The sequence below is a fragment of the Garra rufa genome, chromosome 12 (genome assembly GCF_049309525.1).
Source record: "Garra rufa chromosome 12, GarRuf1.0, whole genome shotgun sequence".
NCBI lineage: Eukaryota > Metazoa > Chordata > Actinopteri > Cypriniformes > Cyprinidae > Garra > Garra rufa.
The window spans coordinates 26,944,534-26,968,140 of record NC_133372.1 but is presented as its reverse complement, the minus strand read 5'-3'; the positions used below and the strand labels follow the sequence as shown (position 1 = coordinate 26,968,140).

The following is a 23,607-nucleotide window of genomic DNA, read 5'->3' as shown; positions in this document are numbered from 1 at the left end:
GTTAGGTGCTCAAAAATATTTATGAAAGTATGTAAACGGTATATATGTTTTCAACCCTGTTTCAGTCTCTTTCAAAATAAAAGTCTTTACTGCTGACTCACTTATAAAAACAGTCTTTTGTCACTATATAATGCTGTAACAATAAAACTAATCAACATCACGATCACACACACCATTACCCAATACTAAATACTATTAAATACTACTATTTATATAAACAATTTTTAGTCAAAAGTACAAAGGCAGCCCTCTGATATACATTAAAGTTACATAAAATAGAACTGCCCGTTACATTTACCCAAAACAAATTATATCTCATGTTTAACCAGTATAGAGACATCAGAGCCAGCAGCAAATTACAGAAGATCAGGCCGAGGTAAGGCTGCTTTCGGCAGGTTCATGAGTGGTGAATGCCAGCTGACACACTAGAGCTCACATCTCTGAAAACATTGAAGGAAATGTTCAAGTAGACGTTATCTTTGTTAACAAATTGCATATTTGAAGTCTAAACAAGTACATAAAAAGTACAAAAAAATCTTTAAATGACATTCTATAACACAAAATCAGTATTATTTATGAAATTATAGTGGATTTGGGTGTCCGCCGTGACACTCGCTGTAAGAAAAAAACGCAAACAGGCTGATACAAACTGTGAAAGGTTGGAGTTCTGATATCATTCGAATATCACACTCCTCTGAGCTAATCATATTCCAGGTCTGCTGATGCATAAGGTGATCAATTGAAAGCAATGAAGTTTCTAATTTCTGAATATAGTGATGTCTAGAGTTTTAACAGTGTCATGCACAGTGCTTGACCATGCTTTAGTTTTTGATGCTTTTGGGAATGAGAATGGGTTTCCATTAATCTTGATTCCGATGGGTCTCTGCCAGATCTGGGCCAGATGATTTTTGCTCTCTGGGAGCATTAAAGTTACATAAAATAGAACATAATGACATTTTGCCCTTAGCCCAAACTATTTGCTCTGGAACAAATTATAGATTAAAGAGACAAAAAACTGCCCGTGACATTTACCCAAAACAAATGATATCTCATGTTTAACCAGTATAGAGACATCAGAGCCAGTGGCAAATTACAGAAGATTAGGCTGAGGTAAGGCTGCTTTCAGCAGGTTCATGAGTGCTGAATGCCCACTGACACACTGGAGCTCACATCTCTGAAAACATTGAAGCAAATGTTCAAGTAGACATTATCTTTATAAACAAATTGCACATTTGCAGTCTAAATAAGTACATTCTCACCTAAAAAAATCTTTAAATGGCATTCAGTGACACAAAAACAGTATTTTTTATCAAATTATAGTGGATTTGGGCTTCCGCCGTGACACTCGCTGTGAGAAAAAAATGCAAACTGACTTATACAAACAGTCAAAGGTTGGAGTTCCGATATCACTAGAATATCTCACTCTTTCAGCAAATCAGATTCGAGGTCTGCTGATGCATAAGGTTTCTTACCAGTGTGTTCCCATAACCCCTTCAGTGATCCTTGGCTGTAGGTGGATATACCCCTATATATATTTGTGTGATAGCTTGATATGGATGGTTTTGTATTAATCTTGTCACTTTAATATTTTAAAAGAGCATGAAAACAGTGAATCATGTTCTCTGGATAATACATGAAGCTGGTTTGTCCCCTTCAGCTAGGTAAGGATAAATTCTTCCTCTGAAATACTTCAAAGGTGTTGCTCAGTCTAATTCACATGATCTATTATCATGTGGCACTGTCCTCCAAGAGTGAAGGAGATGCTGTTACCTCTGCAAATGCTCCTTACTTTTTCGAAAGACATGCTTAACTAATCTAACTATATTTGTCTTTAAATTTATAGGGTTTAAATTTATGTTTTATCAGTCCACAAACTTTCTTTGTCGTCTACAAATTATTACTATTAAAATCATCATCTGCTGATGATCTTTTTTTTTTTTTTTTTTTTTTTACAGTTTTTCTATCTAAGAGTATATAAATTAGTCTTATAATCTGTATATAGCTACGGAAGTCTCTTTGAAGGGATCATTATATTCCGGGGGCTTTGGCATCAAACAGTTTGAAATGTCTTGTTCGAAGTACCTGAGTGTAGACTTCTAGTATTAGACTAAGTCTACTTTCTGTTTTTTTTTTCACTGGCCACTGAAGCTTGAATCCTTTGAAGAGTCTCTAACACTAGGACTCCCATTCATATTCATTAGATTCTGCCACTGAGGTGAATAATATCAGCACGATATGATTGAATAGCCGTGTTTGGGCAGCCAAATGACTCATTAATGATGACCGCACCGCTCAGTGGTTAGCTCAAGTGCAAGAATAAATGACAGACAGAACAAAAGGAGGGTGACTTACGAAGGGGGAAAGGAAATGAAGAGGACGGCAAGAACAGCAAAATGGGTTATTAACAAAATAAATGATTCCAGGTTGTATTTGGAGAAAAAAGGCAAGAACAGGATCATGAGAGGATAGAAAGATAAGAGGAAAATTTCCAATGAGAAGGAGAGAGAGTGAAGAAAGGGCGATAAGTGGTATAAAGAAAGCAGACAGGCAGGAGATACAGTTGAGAGGTTTAAGTATGTGGATGTGAGGAGGAGAGTGATATTGGAAAGACAAGAGTGGTAATTGACAGATCTTGAGGAAGTGATGGAATGTTTTTCATAAGGGGACGTGATGGATGGATGTGAATAGAATCTGAATGAAACTGTTTGAAAGGAATAAGAGAGAGGTGGGTAAATAGATTGAGGAGGAATGGTTGGCCTTGATGGTGACAAACTATCTGTCATGCTCAGAGGTACCCACAGTACACAGAGAATGATAATCGGCCATGTATGTGTATGCACACTCAACAGCCACTTTATTACACCTTGGTAGTATTAGGTTGGTCACCCTTTTGTTTTCAGATCTGCCTTAATTCTTTGTGGCATAGATTCAGCAAGATGGTGGAAACCTTTCCTTGGAGGATTTGGTCCATATTTACACGGAATGTCACGGTTGCTGCAGATCTGGCAGTTGGACATCCATGATGTGAATCTCCCATTTCACCACCACATCATTACAGGGGTGGTATATGGTGGTCATAACATGGACAAGGTCAGCAACAATAGGCTGTGGCATTTAAATGATATTCAGTTGGCCCCCAAAGTATGCAAAGAAAATATCACCCACACTATTACAGGCAGGATAGATCCAAGCTTTCATGTTGTTTACGCCAAATTCTGACCATCTGAATGTTGTGCAGAAATCAAGATTCATCACACCAGGCAACCTTTAGATATGAACTCGCAATTTTGACTTTTTTTCTGAGAATTATAGATGAAATCGCAATTGCAAGGGGAAGAAAAGCCTTTTTTTTTTATTTCTGACTTGGTAACTCGTAATTGCATGTTAAAAAGTCAGAATTGTGAGATATAAACCTGCTATTCTGACTTTTTTCCCAGAATTATGAGATAAACTCGTAATTGCGAGATATGAAGTTCAGTTATGAGGGGAAAAAATCTTACAATTTTAAGAAATTGTATATTTATATCTTACAATTCTGACATTTTTTTTTTATTTGCAATTTTGAGTTTATATCTCGCTATTCTGACTTTTTTCTCAGTTAAAAAGTCAGAATTGCGAGATATAAACTCACAATTTCTTAAAATTGTAAGATATAAACTTGTAATTCTCACTTTTTTGCAGAATTATGAGATAAGCTCGCAATTGTGAGTTATAAAGTCAGAATTGCAAGATATAAACTCACAATTTTTCAGAATAGTGAGATATAAACATGCAATTCTGACTTTTTTTCTCAGAATTCTGAGATAAACTCGCAAATGCAAGTTTTCTCCGATTTTTGAGATAAACTTGCAATTGGGAGTCATAAAGTCAGAATTGCAAGATATAAACTCACAATTTCTCAGAATTGTGAGATATAAACTTGCAATTCCGACTTTTTTCTCAGAATTATGGGATAAACATGTAATTGCGAGTTATAAAGTCAAAATTGCGAGATATAAACATACAATTCTGACTTTTTCGCAATTCTTTTTTTTTCAGAATTATGAGATAAACTTGCATTTGCGAGATATAAAGTCAGAATTGTGAGATATGATGTCCAGTTCTGAGGTGAAGAAAAGACTCTTCTCAGAATTGCAAATGTAAATCTCAAAATTCTGGCTTAATAACTTGCAATTGCATGATAAAAAGTCATAATGACTTTTTTCTTGCAAATGTGACTTTACCATACACAAACCTGACTTTTTTTCTCAGAATTATGAGATAAACTTGTAATTACGAGTTATGAAGTCAGAATTGCGAGATATAAACTCTGACTTTTTTTCGCGCAATAGTGAGTTTATATCTTGGAATTCTGACTTTTTTCTCAGTATTGTGAGATATAAACCCACAATTCTGACTTTTAAATTCAATATAAATTGCAAGTTATAAAGTCAGAATTGTGAATTTATATCTCGCAATTCTAACTATAACTTGCAATTGCAATTTTATATCTCACAATTCTGAGAAAAAAGTCAGAATTATGAGAAACTTGCAATTGCAAGTTTACATCTTGCAATTCTGAATTTATTCTTATTTATTAACAGTTGATTATATTTTATTTATATAAATTGATGTTCCTGCTCATGCTAACTTCCTTTCATATTGGATGAATTCATAATTTGTGCATATTTTCCACATGCTTTACTTTGAGCTACGACAGACATGGTAAACAATTGGATTTCCCTTCCATTTCATACACATAATTCCTACATGTCAAAGACACACACATGGCTGGCAGATGATAAGGGCTGCAGGAAGGGGATGCTGGGGAATCACTCTTTGTCGAGGTGCATCCCACGCTAATAGAACATTCTGTTTGCCAAACGATGTTAATTACCCTTGTCCTGATGTGCGATCCGCTTCTCTCTCAGTTCTATTAATTAACTTAATCAGCAGGCTGAGACTTCACACCTCCAGCTAGACTGTTTTTTATATAACACTACAAAATGTTATTTCTGTGTCATCATATTAAATATTATCTTCTCTCTCTCACTTTTTCCGTACGTGTGTGCTCCTAGGATGATTATTCATTATTAATCACAGTGGCATGCCAGGGTTTATTACGTTACTGCTTTCTTCTGACATCAGGAAAGACTCCTACTTTAAAGGCTCTTTTTTTAATAGTTTGGCAGGCTAAGTGAGGTAGGAGGTTTCCCAGCCTTAAATGTCCTTATAAGTGATGGTATGTCACGAAATCTGTGTAACGGAGGGGAATCTGCCTTCATGATCTGAAGTGTTCATTTTAAAGTCATCCCACTTGTTTATACTGTTGAATATTTCAGAAAGTGTAAAAATGTAAATGTGCAATTAAGGAGCTATTTTAACATTATCTGATCCTAACACCCTAACTTTGTTAGTGTTTTGTGTATATTCTATTCATCAAAGACACCTGAAAAAATTATATTCTGCTATTTTTAACATAATAATAATACATGTTTTTGAGCACCAAATCAGGATATTAGAATGATTTCTGAAGGGTCATGTGACTCGAGTAATGATGCTAAAAATGTAGCTTTGAAATCACAGGAATAAATTACATTTTAAAATATAGAAAACAGTTTTAAATAGTAAAAATATTTCAAAATTGTACTGTTTTGCAGGCTTGGTGAGCAGAAGAGACTTCTTTAACTTTTGACTTGTAGTGTAGCATTTACTATTATGCCTGGCCTCTTATAATTTAGCAGCTTGGAACGAATGCTCCTTAGGCATTGCCTGGTACCCATTTGAATATGTAAATGATAGACTAAACGGAGACTGATGCATAGTGATGTAAGAGTGATGAGTCATGCCTCAGGGTCGAGAGAGCAGTTGTTCCGGTGACGGCCTCTGATTTGGGTGGGAGGCTTTACTGTGGCTGCTCACGCCTCTTCCATTAGATGAGTAACAACACCCCACTGGGTGAATAGTACTGATGCTCAAGTATGACTGCTTCAGCGGATGCCAAGAAGCTCTAGTGAAGTAAACATACAGTCATCGGGTAATGCAGTCCTTAGAGTTAAAATCCAAAATGGAGAAGATTATTAAAAAGGCACTAAAGGTCACCTCCCAGCATTAGGCAAGTGTGTGTGTGTCATCTTTTTGCTTACATTGTGGGGACCAAATGCCAACAGTCTCTACAAGGTGAACGACTTAAAGGCAGGGTTCGAATTACAAAGTGGCTTTCGGGGGAGCCCTATTTTCCGATCCTCCCTGACTGACTTTAACGCTTTTGGTGCATGTTCGGGCATTTAAAACAATAGGTCTACAGTAAACCTATTGTTTACTTAGTAAACCGTTTACTTCAAAACGCAAGCACCTTGTTTGACAGATGCGGCGGCGGCGGTAACACCGGCAAGCTAGTTGTTGTAGCTGTGTTAAGTTAAGAGGAGACAGCGGAAAATAGTGTTCGGAAATATGTAATAAGTGAATAAACACACAACATTGACACATTTTTAATATCATCATTTATTTCAGGAACATTAATGTACAGAAAATCAAAATCTATATGCGACACAAAAAATGGAAAGTGTTTTAGAGCTCCCCCTAAATGTCTCAAAGTAGGCTCTCAGGGGAGCCCAGGTCCTTTTCAGGGGAGCCGAGCTCCCCTTAGCTCCCCTGTAATTCGAACCCTGCTTAAAGGGATAGTTTACCAAAAAGCCATAATTTACTCACCTACATGTTGTTTAAAATTGTGACTGTCTTCTGTGGAACACAATAAGGATATTTTGTTTTGTCCATACAATAAGGTCCAAAGTCAATGGGATCAACAATGGCTGACTTTCACTCCGGAGAAACATGCATATACAGTATCTACATTTTTATACCTATGCACAGTCAAAAGTTTGCATACACCTTGAATAAAATGTTAATTATTTTACCAAAATAAGAGCGATCATGCAAAATGCTTGTTATTTTTCATTTAGTGCTGACCTGAAAGTTTACATACAGTCCATGAGATGAATTTGTAAAAATTACCCCAATCAAAAGTTTACGTACCCTTGATTCTTAATACTATGTTGTTACCTGAATGATCCATAGCTGTTTTTTTTTTTTTTTTTTTAGTGATAGTTGTAGAGTGTTATAGACCGTGCTGGTAAGACGAGACGTGAGACCAACTCAAATAAAGTATATTTTAATCTTGATCTTTAAACTCAAAACACAGGGAATATCCACACACGTAGCAAATGAAAATGATCGACAAAGGACTGAAAACTGAGACAGACTTATAAAGCAAACTAATCAAGACACACAGGTGATACAGATGATGACTAAACAAGGACTAAACCAAATGATTACAAACAGACGGGGGAAGACAGAGGGAGAAACCAAATCAGAATAATGCAAACACAAAGGCAAAAGACATGAAACAACAGGTGACATGTAACATTACCTCCCCCTCCCGGTAGGCGCGTCTCGCGCCGTGACGGAAACACCGGGGAGGGAGGGCGGGCGCCCTGGAGGCCGTTACAAGACAGGACCTTACTGGTTTGGGAAGGCCTCCAGGGCGGATCAGGGAGCCATGGCGGGTCAGGGGAATCAGGAGTCCATGGCCTGGCCAATAGCTCACGTGGCCATGGTGGGTCAGGAGGCCATGGCCGGACAGGCAGTTCAGGTGGCCATGGTGGGTCAGGAGGCCATGGCCGGACAGGCAGTTCAGGTGGCCATGGTGGGTCAGGAGGCCATGGCCGGACAGGCAGTTCAGGTGGCCATGGTGGGTCAGGAGGCCATGGCCGGACAGGCAGTTCAGGTGGCCATGGTGGGCGTAACCAGCGGAGGCTCTGGAAGGCTGGGCGTAACCAGCGGAGGCTCTGGAAGGCTGGGCGTAACCAGCGGAGGCTCTGGAAGGCTGGGCGTAACCAGCGGAGGCTCTGGATGGCTGGTCGTAACCAGCGGAGACTCTGGACGGCCGGACGGGACCAGCTGAGGCTCTGGAAGACTGGACGGGACCAGCTGAGACTCTGGACGGCTGGACAGGACCAGCTGAGGCTCTGGAAGACTGGACGTAACCAGCGAAGGCTCTGGACGGCCGTACAGGACCAGCTGAGGCTCTGGACGGCCGGACGGGACCAGCTGAGACTCTGGACGGCCGGACGGGACCAGTTGAGGCTCTGGAAGACTGGACGGTACCAGCTGAGACTCTGGACGGCAGGACAGGACCAGTGGAGATTCTGGCGAGAGGATTGGGGCCGTGAACTCCATGGGCAGTGCCATATCCATAAGGTCCCTTACATCCTTTTCGGCCGGGAACTCAGAACCGTCGACCATCTTGGCCGGGAAATCAGGAACGTCGACCATCTTGGTCGGGAAATCAGGAACTACGGCCCTCTCGCCCCGGAAATCAGGAACTACGGCCCTCTCGGCCGGGAAATCAGGAACTACGGCCCTCTCGGCCGGGAAATCAGGAACATCGGCCATCTCGGCCTGGAAATCAGGAACGCTGGCCATCTCCGGGAAATCTCGAACTGTGGCCATCTCGGCCGGGAGATCAGGAACTGTGGCCAGCGGTATTGGGCTGAGGAAGGCTATGGAGCTCTGGAGGATCGCTGGGTGTTCAGGGTGAGGCAGGCGGTCTGAACTGTTGGATCGGTATGCAGAGGCTCTTGGCATTGGGTGAGCTGGTGCGATGGGATGTGTTTCTGAGGGGGTTGGACGTTGTATCGGACTGTCATTCTTTATTAGTTCTATCTCAAAATTGGAGCAGTTATAATAGAGAATGGTATTGACCAATTCGACAAACGGGACATCATAACCAGAGAGATCGCAACTAATTGTTTCTTCGTCCAACCCCAACAGAAACACAAAGCCGAAGGAAGCGTCGGACCAGCTCACCTGATGGTAAAGCTCAAGGAAATCCTCTACATACCGCTCCAACTCCCGACCGCTCTGCCTCAAGCTCCACAGCCGTTCCTCAGCACTACGGTTTTGGTCGATCATTCTGTTATAGACCGTGCTGGTAAGACGAGACGTGAGACCAACTCAAATAAAGTATATTTTAATCTTGATCTTTAAACTCAAAACACAGGGAATATCCACACACGTAGCAAATGAAAATGATCGACAAAGGACTGAAAACTGAGACAGACTTATAAAGCAAACTAATCAAGACACACAGGTGATACAGATGATGACTAAACAAGGACTAAACCAAATGATTACAAACAGACGGGGGAAGACAGAGGGAGAAACCAAATCAGAATAATGCAAACACAAAGGCAAAAGACATGAAACAACAGGTGACATGTAACATAGAGTCCCTTGTTTGTCCCGAACAGTTAAACTGCCTGCTGTTCTTCAGAGAAATCCTTCAGGTCCCACAAATTTTTTGGTTTTCTGGCATTTTTGTGTATTTAAACGTTTTCCTACAATGACTGTATGATTTTGAGATCCATCTTTTCACAAACGCATTGAAACTTTTTGAATTTAAAGGGTCAATCGGATGCCCATTTTCCACAAGTTGATATGATTCTTTAGGGTCTTAATGAAAAGCCTGTAACATACTTTGGTTAAAATTTCTCAATGGTAGTGTAAAAAACACTCTTTTGACCATGTCAAAATCAGCCCTTTTGAGAGCAAGCTATTCTGTTGCATGTTCCTTTAAATGCTAATGAGCTCTGCTCGCCCCACCCCTCTCTGCTGTGGGATGACAAGCCGTAATGTTTACTTTAGCCAAATTTAGCCGTGTTTAGTTGCGAAACTTGCTAACTAGCACATTATTAAGAAAGACCATTTGCAAAGATGCATAAAAAACCCTTATATTCCTGCATCAGGAATGATTCACACCAACATAAACGCATATGTAGATCAGGATCAGCGCTTTCCTTTCAAAAACGAAAGTAACGTTAATCCTCTGCGTCTTCAGCGGCTCAGATGTCAGAATGGCGACTATGTTCATTTTTACATCCAACAACAGAACACCTCAATCACTCAATCTGAGACATTCTTGTCTTCCCCTGCACCTGAGTCAACACAATGGCTGTTTCAGCTCAGTGAGGGCGGGTCTAAGGTAAGGCGCTCATGTCAATCTACTATCGTGGGAGCGGCCTTTGACGATGTGTCGTCACACCGACAAGAAGCTGAGAATGACCTGATTTTAAAAAGGGGATATTACTTTTAAAGATTAAAAAAATACCATTGGGTGGATTTTTATCATTGTAGGGTGGTTGTGTACACAAACTGCCAACACACATTAATGTTCAAACATGTCTTTTATGTGAAATATGTTATTCAGGTCGGTGCTAAATAAAAAATAACATTTTGATATGATCCCTCTTATTTCGGTAAAATAATTAACATTTTGCAGATTCTTAAGGTGTATGTAAACTTTTGTCTTCTACGGTATCTATGCTATGACCTCAAAACACTTTTACCATACTGCGTGATTTGTCAGCTTAATACATTTTGACATTTATCATTTGCATTGCATAATCAGCTTCACGCCTTAGTAGCATTTCAAAATTTGAAACAAAAATAGAATAGTGTGACTTTAACTTTGTGAAATTATGCTACATAATATATATCTGAACAAAAAAGAAACAGCAGACGGTCTTAATAAGACACAAGTTCACTCAAGTTCAAACAAAGCAACGCAAGGGTAATTAACAGTACATTACACGGAGGTAAGATAAAAAGAAAATACCATCTATACTTTTATGAAAACAGTCAAAGTTTTCTTTACTTCTAGAAATTGTTTTCTGAAAATGCATTTTCCTTCTTTACTTTTCAGAAGAATTTAAGAAATCCGTTGTTATTTTCCTATGACCTACAGTATGTTCTACTGCTATTCCAGTGAACTCTGTAAACCCATGTAAAAACCAATCTTGATTTCTAATCTAAACAAGGCCTCTGTGGGGGTGATTAATCGCTAGGCTAATTGCTGGTTGGTTGCTAATGAGAAGACAATGCTGGTGTTACAGTGTGTGTAATTTTGTCCTCAGGGACCCTGATATCCTCCTGCTCTGTCTAGAGTTAATGTGATGTGTCTGAGAAATCAAATGCTGTCTTATTTGTCAAGCTCCATCTGTCTACAATGTAATGTGCCACGGGGTGAAAAGATTTCTGAATATATGCTCTTGTCCACAAACATTTCTGAAGTAACTAAACACTTCTGACTAGAGGTTTAGATGGACATACACAAACAAACATATCATTAATACTACCTATAATACGCCACTAAAATAGATGCTTAAGTAAAATGTGAGCTGTTAATGTTGCATGAAAAACATCTGTGTGCTGGTTTTGTCATCTGATGTTTGAATGAATGTGTGTGCATTAGATAAAACAAGTGTGCATGTGAAAAACCCTGTCATTCAGACAGAGGATAGCAGATGGTCTTGTTTCTTAATCATGGCCATGGTGCTTAAGCACTAAATCCTCACTGGAACAATACAACTAGGCTTTAGCTTTAGTCTTTGCCTGACCACCTCAAATACCCGCCTGTAGTTACTGGCAAATTCACTGGGCTTGTCCCAATTTCCTGAGCGGGTACCCCAGCCTCTTCGTCTTCAGGTGTTATTGGGGATTTTCAGCCATCAGTAGTCTAAGCGTCTAATCAATGCTTTATTGCTAAGTAGAGTGATTTCAAAGCCGATTATGGAAATGATCAGCGAAAAACGTTCATAAAGGTTTAACCACTTTGCAATTACTGTGCTTTCAACGTCTGGAAGATTTCTTAGTGCCTTGTCTGCCAAATTGAACGCTCATGAATTAAACTTCTAATATTTAACCTTGCATAATTGTATAATGGGTTCATAATCATGTGGATCATTCAGCTGTTCATTCATTTCATCATCAGCATTGAAAAGTGTGCAGACAGTTTTATCTGTATTCAGCTGTATATTTTAGATTTTTAGACATTCAAATCCATCTAATAATCTGTATATTAGCCTAATTGGACATTCACAAGTTACAGAATTGAAACGTAATACAACTTAATGTACTTTTGTTTGTTTTTGTGACTGTGGAGCCCTCTACAGTTAAGTAAGGAAATTACTGTTGTAAATAAATCCGTTGTAATTACTGTGCATAGCTGCATTTGTTGCTGCCGTAAAGCAATTTCTATCATGACTACTCTCTGATTTTAGCATGGTAATGGGTATGACAGTGTTAATGTATTTGGCCTTGGCAGAATACATCTGCTACACTGCTGAACTGTTGCTGCTGTTGGTTATTGCTGTTGTTGTACATTATTGCTGCTGCTGTAATACACAATACAGTGCTGTGAGTGTTTAAGACATACTGCTGGTACTCAAATAGCATATGAAATAACCCGTAGCAGATCTATACAGGTGGAGCTGGGGAAGGTGGAGGGTTTTAGAAGAAACATACAGTGCCTTGCGAAAGTATTCATGCGCCTTTATTTTTTTCTCTTGTTATGTTGCTGCCTTATGTTAAACTGCTTTAAATTACTTTTTTCTCACAGCATTCAACACTCCTTACTCCATAATGGCAAAGCAAAAAAAAAAAAAAAAAAAAAAAAAAAATTAACATCTTGGCAAATTTATTAAATATTAAAAAACTGAAGTGATTCCATTGCATAAGTATTCATACCCTTATCTTGAACACTTTAAATTTAGCTCAGGAGCATTCATATTGCTTGTAGATGTTTCAGTGGAGAAAAAAGAGGTAAAAAAAAAAATACACTGCCTGTAGAGCTTATAAACAGGATTTCATCGAGCCACAGATCTGGGGAAGAGTTCAGAAAAAAATCAGATGCATTGAAGGTTCACAGAAGCATGTAGTCTCCGTTACCCTTAATAGAAGAAGTTTAAAACAATTAGGACTCTTCTAGAGCCGGCCTCCTGGCCAAACTGAGCAATTGATGGACAAGGCCTTTGGTTAGAGCGGTGACCAAGATCATAATGGTCACTCTAGTTGAGCTCCATGATCATTTGTGGAGATAGGAGAAACCTACAAAAGGACAAACATTACTGTAACACTCCACCGATATGGGCTTTGCAGTGTGGCAACACTCGATCCTCTCCTCAGTAAAGACACATAAAAACAATCTTGGAATTTGCAAAAAAGCATCTAAAGGACCCTCAGACTGTGAGAAACAAGATTTAGTCTGATGAACCACTATTCCAAGAATCAAATATGGAGGAAACCAGGCACTGCTATCATCACCTGGAGATCCCTAAAGTAAAGTGTGCTGGTAGCTGTTTTTCAGTGGCAGGGACTGAGGGACTCGTCAGAATAGAAGAAAAGCTCAACAAAGCAAAATATAGAGATAGCTTTAATGAAAACCCAGTCCAGAGCATTTAGAACCTTAAGACTGGGCAGAAGGTTTATCTTCCAACAGGACAATGACCCACAGCACACAGTGGATGGAAAACTCTGCATGTCCTTGCGAGCCTGGGCTTGAACCCAATCAAACATTTCTGGAGAAACCTGAAAGTGTGCATCTGTGATGTGGTGAGGTGAAGAATGGCAGATAATTGCCAAATGCTAATGTACAAAGCTTGTTGCATCATAACCAAAAAGACTTGAGGTTGTAAAGGTGCCTTAGGGTATGAATACTTATGCAATGTACTGATTTCAGTTTTTTATTTTTTATATATTTACGAAGTTGTGACAATTCTGTTTTTGATTTGTCATTATGGCGTATGGACTATAGAATGATGTGGGGAAAAAAGTAATTTAAAGCAGTTTAACATAAGGCTGCAACATAACAAAACGTGAACATTTTTTTGCAAGGTATCTCAAACCAATCAGTTTGTGCCAAGTAGTTTAACATTGTGAATATCATCAGTTTGTGTTAAGGACCCATCAGCTTGCGCCATTCGAATTTCTTGAATTTCTTTTCCACTCACTATACTCCAAGAACAGACATTTGCGGGCAAGCATGAGTAATTTTAAGGTAAAAAACTTAACTACAATTGCATTAATAGTAGGTAATATACTGGCCAACAACCACCATATAAATAAGAGATTTTGCATAGTAATGTGTGAAAACAACACTGAATTTGTGACAAATAAAAATGAACTTAACTAAACAATGCAGTATTTAGGGTTAAATAATTTCGACAATTATGAGAATCAGCCACTTAAAATTCATGGCTTGTAACCAAACATTCATCAAGCAAAAAATGTATAATTGATGTCAATAATATGGCAGTTAAACGTAATTTAAACAAGTAAAATAGTAAAGATTAATATAATCAATTTTGCGATGAATGAAAAGACACTTAAGGGAGTATTTGGTTTCGAGTATCTCCAATTTGTGCCTTTTAAAATAAAACATACACTGTAACCGATTTTTGTAATTTGAACAGTATTTTACTGTAATATCTACAGTAAGATACTGTAAAATGTATATACAGTATTTTACTGTAAACTGCAAAGGATTATGGGAAAATATATGATCACTACTGTAATTCTCCACTACTGTAAATCCGTTTACAGTAGTGAACTTGCCCGCGAAAAATTGACCAATGGCAAGGGAGATTTTTTTTTCTCCTGTTGAGAGGAAGTGGCGGTAAAAAGGACAAAAGAGAAATGTTGCATCAATAACTCGACAAAAAGGTTAGTATATTATTTCTGTTTTATGAAAAACTGAACAATTTTAATTTGTTTTCACTTGTTAACAGCAAACTAACAATATTCATCGTGTTTTTCCTGTCGGTAGCCTTTTTTTTCTGACTGACGGCCGGGGCGCCGCCATAACGGTGAAAACATGGACTGGTGAGTAAATTAAGGTGACCTATATTAGTCGAAATAAACTTTATTTAAACTGAGAAACACGTTTGTATATTGTGCTGCCCTTTAATGCAAGTTAGTTCGTCTGACGAGCCCTTACTCAAGCTTAACAGCAAACTGAGGTGAAATACTGAGGTAAAGTGCGTTAAGCAACACCACTGTTTCTGTGGAGATTTTAAACTGTATTTTCAAGCCCTTCTTTTGCTTGTCATTTTCAAGTTTCTGGTCTGGATGTCGTCTGTAACGTCGGAGCGCGGAGGTGTAACGTTATTTTGGATCTTCTGTGAATGACTGCCATAGTATCGACGATAATGAACTGGTAAGCTAATAATGTCAGTAAGCCGAAGTTGACAAGCTTAACGTTAGTCACAGTGCAGCATAATATCTTTTAAACGCTGCCTCTTTATAGCTGGCAAGGTAATTCTCTTCAAATGATGTTTAAGTAAGAAATGTGTGTATGAATGTCGTATGTAACTTTATAGACGGTCCCTTCAGTGACAGACGTGACATAAACAGCGCGCTAACATGAAACACTGAGGTAAAACTAGGGCTGGGAATCGATTCCAAAAAGAATCGATTCCTCGATTCCGAGGCATTGGGAATTGAGAGTCGATTCCAACGTTTGGAATCGATCCTCTCAAGGGGAATCGACTCCTCATTCAGAGCCGTTTTCAGTTCAACAAAACTTACCTCTTAAACGGAAGGCTGCATTCCATGAAGGCTGCATATTTCGGCTGCAAGTCATCAAACGTCGATTGACGAAAATAAACGTAATAAAAATGAGTTTAAGGACGCAGCCTTCAGTTTGAGAAGCACCCATTAATTTGCCTCTTGCTCACTAATAGTTATTATAGTCTGATACATTTCCACAAAAAGATTCGTTCGGATAGATTATTTAAATGAACCAGTTCAAAAAACGATTCAGATGTTATTTTACGGGAAAACTGGCTCATGATGTCCACAATTTAGACGACAGAATAGATCATGACGTGTCTTGATCTTATTTACATCTTAAATAAATGCTATTTTTAATCTATCAGCCAAATGATAACTCTGAAAGAAAACGCAGAGAGCACGTATCAGTGGCCGAGAGCGCATCTGATTGACAGTTCTCGCCACGAGCTCTCATATCAGTGTTGTTGTTAAAGTTCTGTTTATTTTGTTTCAGTGTATAGTTTTGTCATTTTATACACGTCACATCTTGTTTTATTCATGCAATAAATGCATGTCCACCGCTGAGCTGTGGGTTATGACTAATTTCCTGGGCAACGAATTACAATTTGAAATCAGTCAGAGCTACAGAAAAATAGTATATATATATCTTCTTTTTTTTTTTTTTTTTTTTTTTTTTTTTTACAAATGAAGCTTAATATTATGAGAAGGTAACTTTATACAACCTGCATACATTGCGAAATTAGCTTCCTCCAATCTAAAAAACAAGAATCGAAAAAAGAATCGAAACAACAGTGAGGAATCGATTCTGGAATCGAATCCAATCGATTCCAGAACCAGGAATCGGAATCGATTCCAAAATTTTCGGAATCGAACAGCCCTAGGTAAAACTGAACACCGCGGTTAACTGCATCTTTTGTGTTTTATTTTCAAGTTTGTGGTCTCGTGGTCATGTCGTCTGCATCGGAGGTGTATTAGAGTCTTTTCTGGTGATTGCCGTCGTCGCGGTGCAAACAACAGGTGAGCTTCCCCTTTCATCAATTTAACTAAGTTAATGTTAACGTTACTAAATTAGCCAAATTAGCCACAGGCTGCTGTTCTCCACTGACTTGCAGAACAGGTTAACCTTTTAAAGAGAGTAACGGGCTAGCAATATATTAATATAACAAGTTTTGCTAATAAATATTATAAATGTTTATTTTATTAAAAATGTAGATTTTATTACTGTACAGTAGTTGTCTTTTCTGATCATAAACTATAGTAACACTAAAAGGGTGTTGTGACACTGTCTGTTACAGGAGATTTCTCCAAGCACTAACTGGATGCTGACCATCAGGGGCAGAATCATCATACAGCCAGCTGTCCATTTTACAGACATGCAGAATCAGGTAACCCAAAACATTTTTGTTTTACATTGCATTTACATTCATGCATTTTTCAGATGCTTTTATCCTAAGCAAGTTATATTGTATTTAAAGTACACATTTGAAAGGTATTTATTTCCGGGGAATGTTTTTTATTACCATGTCTTGTCACATCAAGATTGAGTTTGCATGCACATTAAAATTATTTCTATTAAACCAGCATTTAAACAGCAAAATGCAGCTGCTTCAGGTATCTTTAACTTACTGTAACCTTTAAATTCATAATAGCAATCTTACCGTCTGTCAATTTAGATTATTGTTACTGTAAAGCAACAATTAGAGATTTTTAATCATAGTAGGCTTATTATATGCACAGACTTTCTAGGAAACACACGTTTAGAATGTTTATATGAACAGATTGGTTAGCATTTAGCATGGTCTGTGGCAGACTTTTGAGTGTCAGGGCAACAAAATTCAATAAACAAGAATGTAATATTAAGTGATTTAAATCATGAGGAAAGTATTGTCTTTTTGCTCCATTTAGTAAAAACGGTTCTTAACAAAGCCATGTTGTGCATCTCTGCACACAGCAGTGTTTCATTACTGAATGAATTTACCTTTTTTAAACACCTAGAATCAGTGACTTACTGACCCATTCATAAAATTCTTTATAAAAAATTTCAAGAAAAAGTTTCTTCAGTTTTTTTTCTTACTACTGCGTTCGTATGTAGTATATCATTTTTTTTTTAAATGCATACAGCACCAAGTTTGACAGTTGAGGCAAATTCTTTAAACACTGTTTTTCTTGTGCTTGCAGGTTTGTTCAGACAGTCAACCTTTGTGGCAGCAAATGCATTGACAGTCACAGATCAGATGGACTTCTGGAAAGAGGGTGCAAACAACAAGCATCAGCCTGAATCCCATTCTGCCGTTTCTCATCAGAGAGCTTGTCAACTTTGACTCAAAACTACTAAAATTTAACACAACACAAACACATTTTTACTGTATGATTTTATTTTATTTACACTACCAGACAAAGCTTTTGAACAGTAAGATTTTAAATGTTTTTAAAGAAGGTCTCTTCTGCTCACTAAGCCTGCATTCATTTGATCCAAAGTACAGCAAACACAGTACACTTTTGAACCATTTTTATTATTTAAAATAACTGTTATCTTTTTGAATATATTTTAAAATGTAATTTATTGCTGTGATCAAACCTTAATTTTTAGCATCATTACTGCAGTCACATGATCCTTCAGAAATCATTCTAATAATTTGATTTTCTGCTCAAAAACTATTATTATGATGTTGCTGAAATTATTATAATGCTAAAATACATTTTTTTTTTTCAGGTTTCTTTGATGAATAGAAAGTTCAGATAAACAGCATTTATCTGAAACAGAAATAGTTTGTAACATTATGAATGTCTTTATTATCACTTTTGATCAATTTAAATCATCCTTGCTAAATAATATCTTTCTATTCATCAAAGAATCCTGAAAAATCTAAAAATTAAATAATGTTTATCAGCATACTAGAATGATTTCTGAAGGATCATGTGATACTGAAGACGAGTAATGATGCTGAAAATTCAGCTTTGATCAAAGGAATAAATTAAATTTGGATCAAATTAATGCAGGCTTGGTAAGCAGAAGAGAATTCTTTAAAAAAATCTTAGTGTTCAAAAACTTATGACTGGTAGTGTACTTACTTATTTTTGCTTTTCAGTATGTGTATGTTTGCCATGATACAAAGTCTCTGTACTTTTAAAAAGAAAATGTTCAACAATTAAAAAGAATATTATCAGAACTAATGCTTATGAGTTATTGTGATTTTTATGGGGTTGGGGTGGTAAAAATCTTGAATTACAGTGCTGTAGGTTAATTGGATTGTTTTTACAGGTAAAAAATGTTTAAAATAAATGAAAATAAACTCTATAGTACTGATACTGTAATTGAAAATACAGTAAAAATACTGTAATTGAAGATACAGTAAAAACACTGTAAATTAAATTACAGTAAAAATAATGTAAATGAAATTACAGTAAAAATACTGTAAATGAAATTACAGTAAAAATACTGTAAATGAAATTACAGTAAAGACCTTTTAGTACTGTAAATGCACTTACAGTATTAATACTGTAAACATTTTTACAGTAACTTACTGGCATCCAGCTGCCAGTAAGTTACTGTAAAATTTACAGCAAACTTTTTACAGTGTACCTTTTCATTTCTACAGTATTTTAAGAGCAGACATTGTACTATTTTAAAATGTCCAGTGCAGCAATCAACAAACCTTTGCTCACAGTGTCAGTTTCTGCTAAGTTGATTTATAAAAGCCTTTGGAAAAACTGCGACAAGACCATCACATGACTCTATATTGTGAATCAGGGCTAGCTGTCACATGAGGAAGTGTGTCAAAACAAGGACAGTCTCAGTAAAGGTTTTTAGTTGAAACTTGTTTCTTCAAATGTCGATTTAAAATTTCAGTTTCAAATCAACATATTTCTTAAAAAACATTAAAAAAAACAAGTGAACACAATATCACCGTCACTGGAATATGTTCAGGTAAAATCAAGTGTATAATTAAACTAGATTTATAACCAAAAATCCAAACCATGTTCTCAGGATTGGGAGTTGTCACATAATAATATAGCATAATTTAATTCATATAATTAATATGGTATAATATAATTATAACATTTTTATAGGCCAAAATGTTAGTTTCATACATTTTGTTCTATATAATAAAAAAATAAAAATAAATAAATACAGACATTATTAGGCTCTTCAAATGTAGGTTCCCATTGATAACAAACCCAATGTGTGTTAAATTAACTTTCTTTTCTTGAGCAATAAAGGTGGAAATGTTCAAGATATAGCTTTTTTGCAGCCAATGCTTAAATGTATTGACCTATAATATAACACACCTTAAAAATATTCACTGTCGTAAAAAAAAGTGACAACTTGCCCCAGTTTCCACCATGGCTTTGATCAGTAAATGACTCATGCAGGAATGGACAAATGTTCTTTTTGAACCAATGCCTAGAGACAAACATAAAATAAATGCAGTAAATTGAGCATTCATCCTCCCATCCAGTGACTTAATCACACGCATCCCACGTCTCAGTGTTTATAAGCGCTCTTGTATTGGAGATCCTCCTCTGCTTTGACAGGCACAGTGAACGCTCAGCCTCTAGAACGAAAGCGCGAGCCTAGTGCGCGTCAAAACCGCCTGCATCTTGCCAAAGCGAGACCGAAACCGAATCCCAGCATCTTTTTTAATGTAGTTGGAGTGCTCGTTACTGCACGGACTCCGTGTACCAGTTCAGACAGTCTGAGAGCAGCAGTGCTGAAGGACAGAAGCGGAGCGGGTTTCTATACCGGGACAGAAGATGCTGCTTCTTGTTCATTGACGGCTCCGGTCCAACTCATGGGTTGTACACACAAAACCACAACGGCACAACACTCGTGTTCTTAATCACGAGTTTAAAACGGGATCCTTTTGTGCCTCTTTTGTCTCCCACGTGCAAGAAAGTGGATCCGTATTTGAGGTGAGAACGGGATTCTCAGATTGTTCCTGCTTTGTTCTATTGTTTATAGTGTTGCCTTTATGTTTAATATTAGACTGTTCTGTGTTGATACGGGATTGTTTGTTTGCATCTTCGGACTCTCAGTTGGGATGCTGAGGGGCTGTTCATCAGGAATATTCAGTGATGACTGATTAAGTTGCTCTTCCAGATTCGATACCAACACGCATAACAGCGGGTTTTATTTACAACAATGACCGTATGTTAAGAAAAAGTACCATGAACGAGATGGGTAGCCTACTTTTTGAGTGCTGTTTTTCTGTGATTCTGGCTCCGTTTGTACAGTTTGTACAATGTAGTCGTTTGTAAGCAAGTGTTAGTTCGGAATCAAAAGAGTTAATTCATACTATAGAATGGAAAGGCAGCGATGACACAGGGAATTCAAGCAAAGAACACCACTGACAGCCGTTCTAAAATTAACGATTTCAAATTAATTAATCTGTAAATTAGATGTTTTCACTTGTTAATTGAAACGGAGTTGTTGGTTTTGCCTTCAGCAAGGAGCGGGTTTTTCGAAAGTCGTAGCGTCGGCGTTTTTCGTTCTACGATCAATCGCAGTGTGTTTCTTTAGGTCGTGAGCAGAGCAGGGAAAACCCGGGGTGGAGCTAGAACCGGATGGTTAAAGAGGTCTCTGTGGTTCCGGTCCATTCATATACTGTTGGTTGAAATTGAAACTGGCTTTAAGTTGTGTGGTTTGTTGACACAAAAGGGTAAATTTCTTAATATGCATTCTTATGCGATCTTGTGTTTTCATCAACGCTGTCATCAACAACTGTCGAAGTTCAATTCCAATATTTACAAAACGCAAGTAGCCTACAGAGGATGCATGAAAGTATGATATTCTAATTCTTGATATCAAGGATCAATGAACGCAGACTTGAGAGAATCGAACCAAAATTGCGGGCAGATAACATACGGAAGCCTGTACCTGGTGAAAAAACAGCTAAAACCAGCCTAGGCTGCTCGCCTGGTTTTAGCTGGTCAACCAACCTGGTTTTAGCTGGTCATAGCTGGTCAGTTGGCTGGTTTTAGAGGGGTTTTGGCCACTTTCCCAGCCTGGCCAGTCTGGTCAGGATGGTTTTAGCTGGTCAGGCTGGGAAACCACCAGCTAAAACCAGCTACTTCCAGCTTAAACCAGCTAAGTCCAGCCAAGCAGCCTAGGCAGGTTGTTAGCTGTTTTTTTTTTTCAGCAGGGTAAGCTTTGAACTTCTTGCTTTAAACTTTTCACTGCCTGTTTGCAAATAGTTGGTAGCTTGTAAAAGTAAATTTGTTATTTTGTTTGATATAATACAGTGACCTGGAGTTTATTGGCATTGGCAAAAAGAATCTTAACAGTTGCTGGGTTTCTCTCCAAAATGCAAATTTAACTTATGCACAAAATTTCCCCATAGAAAAGATGTAAGTAAATATGATACTTTTTTTATGTGACGTTGGTTTTGTACGTGTCTCCGTAGTTTTGGCTTGAAATGTCCATTGAGTGGCGCCATAAGTCTAATGCTCCATGACGTTTTAAAATAACGTACCATACACACACCTAAACCTACCTGATAGTATGAACAAAATCGAATGTGACGTAAAAACGCAATCGCAAGCATGCTGTTTTAGCTTGTTTTTCGATCTCTCATCTTTCAGCTCTTTCATCGTGAGTCATGTTTTCACAGGATTCGTACCCAAGGATTCCGCATCCTATGTCCAATTCTGTGCCAAGCGTGTTACGTCCGAAAAGGCATATGAAGTTTTGGCTAGAAGGGATACAGCTGCGTCTGGAAAAACTAACTAGAAAGTTAATTTTCTGCCTATTAGATTGTGTTTCATTTAGTCTACACCTACCCCAAACCAAACCTGCCCTTTACAATAATGCAAAAACAGTAATTATTGAGCTGTAATCATAACTGTGTACGAAAATGATTACAAGTGCTCGTTGTTTTACCACCTCTAGTGTTCATTTCTGTTGGAAATTGCAGCGATATGTATGTATTGGTACATATTTTGCGTCTTGTGAAAAAGTTCCCAGAGGTACATTTTTGTCATTAGACCAGGTAGAACTTTTTTGATGTGTGCATTAAGAAATTTATTAGCAAAATGTGTTCTCCCATTACTCCCATTATCCGTTTTTTTGCACAAGTCAAAAAACGAAATTTGGTGCTTCCATCACTTGTTTCTGATGCGATACTTCAAAATGCACATAAAAACAGGGCAATGGAAACATAGCTATTGACAAACCATAACATTAGTAAGTAACATTAGCCTACATGTACACAAGCCTACTCATTTACGTGAATACATGCAGTAAAATAGAAAAAATCAGATGTCATGTCACAAAGATGTATTCAGTGTCCTCATGTCCTTCCGAATCTGTTCTTTCAACCTAGCCTTCCAAGTCCAAGCTTTTTTTTTTTTTTTGGAAACAGGCAAGATGTACATCAAATAACTGGCCAACGTATATCAAAAATATATGTTAGAATATTATTATGTGACCCTGGACCACAAAACCAGTCATAATGGTACATTTTTCTAAAGTAAAATAAATAAGCTTTCCATTAATGTATGGTTTGTTAGGATAGGACAATATTTGGCTGAGATACAACTATTTAAAAATTTAAAATCTTAGTGTGTTGAAGAAAATATTGAGAAAATCGCCTTTAAAGTTGTCCAAATTAAATTCTTAGCAATGTGTATAACTACTAGTTTTGACATATTTACGGTAGAATATTTACAAAATATCTTAATATCCGAATGATTTTTGGCATAAAAGAAAAATCCATAATTTTGACCCATACAATGTATTTATGTCTATGCTACAAATTTACCAGTGCTACTTACGACTGGTTTTGTGGTCCAGGGTCATAATAATATTGACCAATTACTTAATATCAATTAATAATTATTGAACTTGATATCACTCTTCCATATGTTTTACTGAATATCAGCATTACTGATTACCTGAGGCTGCTTCACAGCGTGCTGATCTTGTTCAAGACAAACCATTATTAAAAAAAGATCTATTTGAAAACATTTCAACATCTTCAGTGTGATTATGCTTTATTTTGATGGCTTTATTACCAAATAAAGGGAAAGGACACAATGTAGCTAAATGGAAGTTTGCTACAGTAAATGGATTTGAAAAGAAGACAGCCATTAAAAAATTACATGCTTGAATAGGTAAATGACTGTTATGGGGAGAATCACACGGTTCATACAAAATTGTCTAATTCTAGTGTATTTATTCCCTCAGGAATTAATCTGATGCACAAGAAATATTTATCTGTC

At 37.4% G+C, this 23,607-nt stretch overlaps 1 protein-coding gene and 1 long non-coding RNA gene across 2 annotated transcripts in view; both read left to right on the top strand.

Annotated features, from left to right (window-relative positions):
* Positions 1–16,267: 16,267 nt before the first annotated feature.
* Positions 16,268–17,869, top strand: LOC141346349 (uncharacterized). The gene is made up of 3 exons (XR_012357200.1): positions 16,268–16,404; positions 16,683–16,772; positions 17,566–17,869. It is a non-coding gene; the product is annotated as an uncharacterized lncRNA (long non-coding RNA).
* Positions 17,870–19,958: 2,089 nt separating this feature from the next.
* Positions 19,959–23,607, top strand: part of LOC141347546 (3',5'-cyclic-AMP phosphodiesterase 4B-like) — a 162,013-nt gene continuing 158,364 nt past the window's right edge. The window contains exon 1 of the mRNA XM_073852547.1: positions 19,959–20,301. The gene's annotated coding sequence lies outside the window, so the exon portion shown is untranslated. The remainder of the gene's footprint in view (positions 20,302–23,607) is intronic.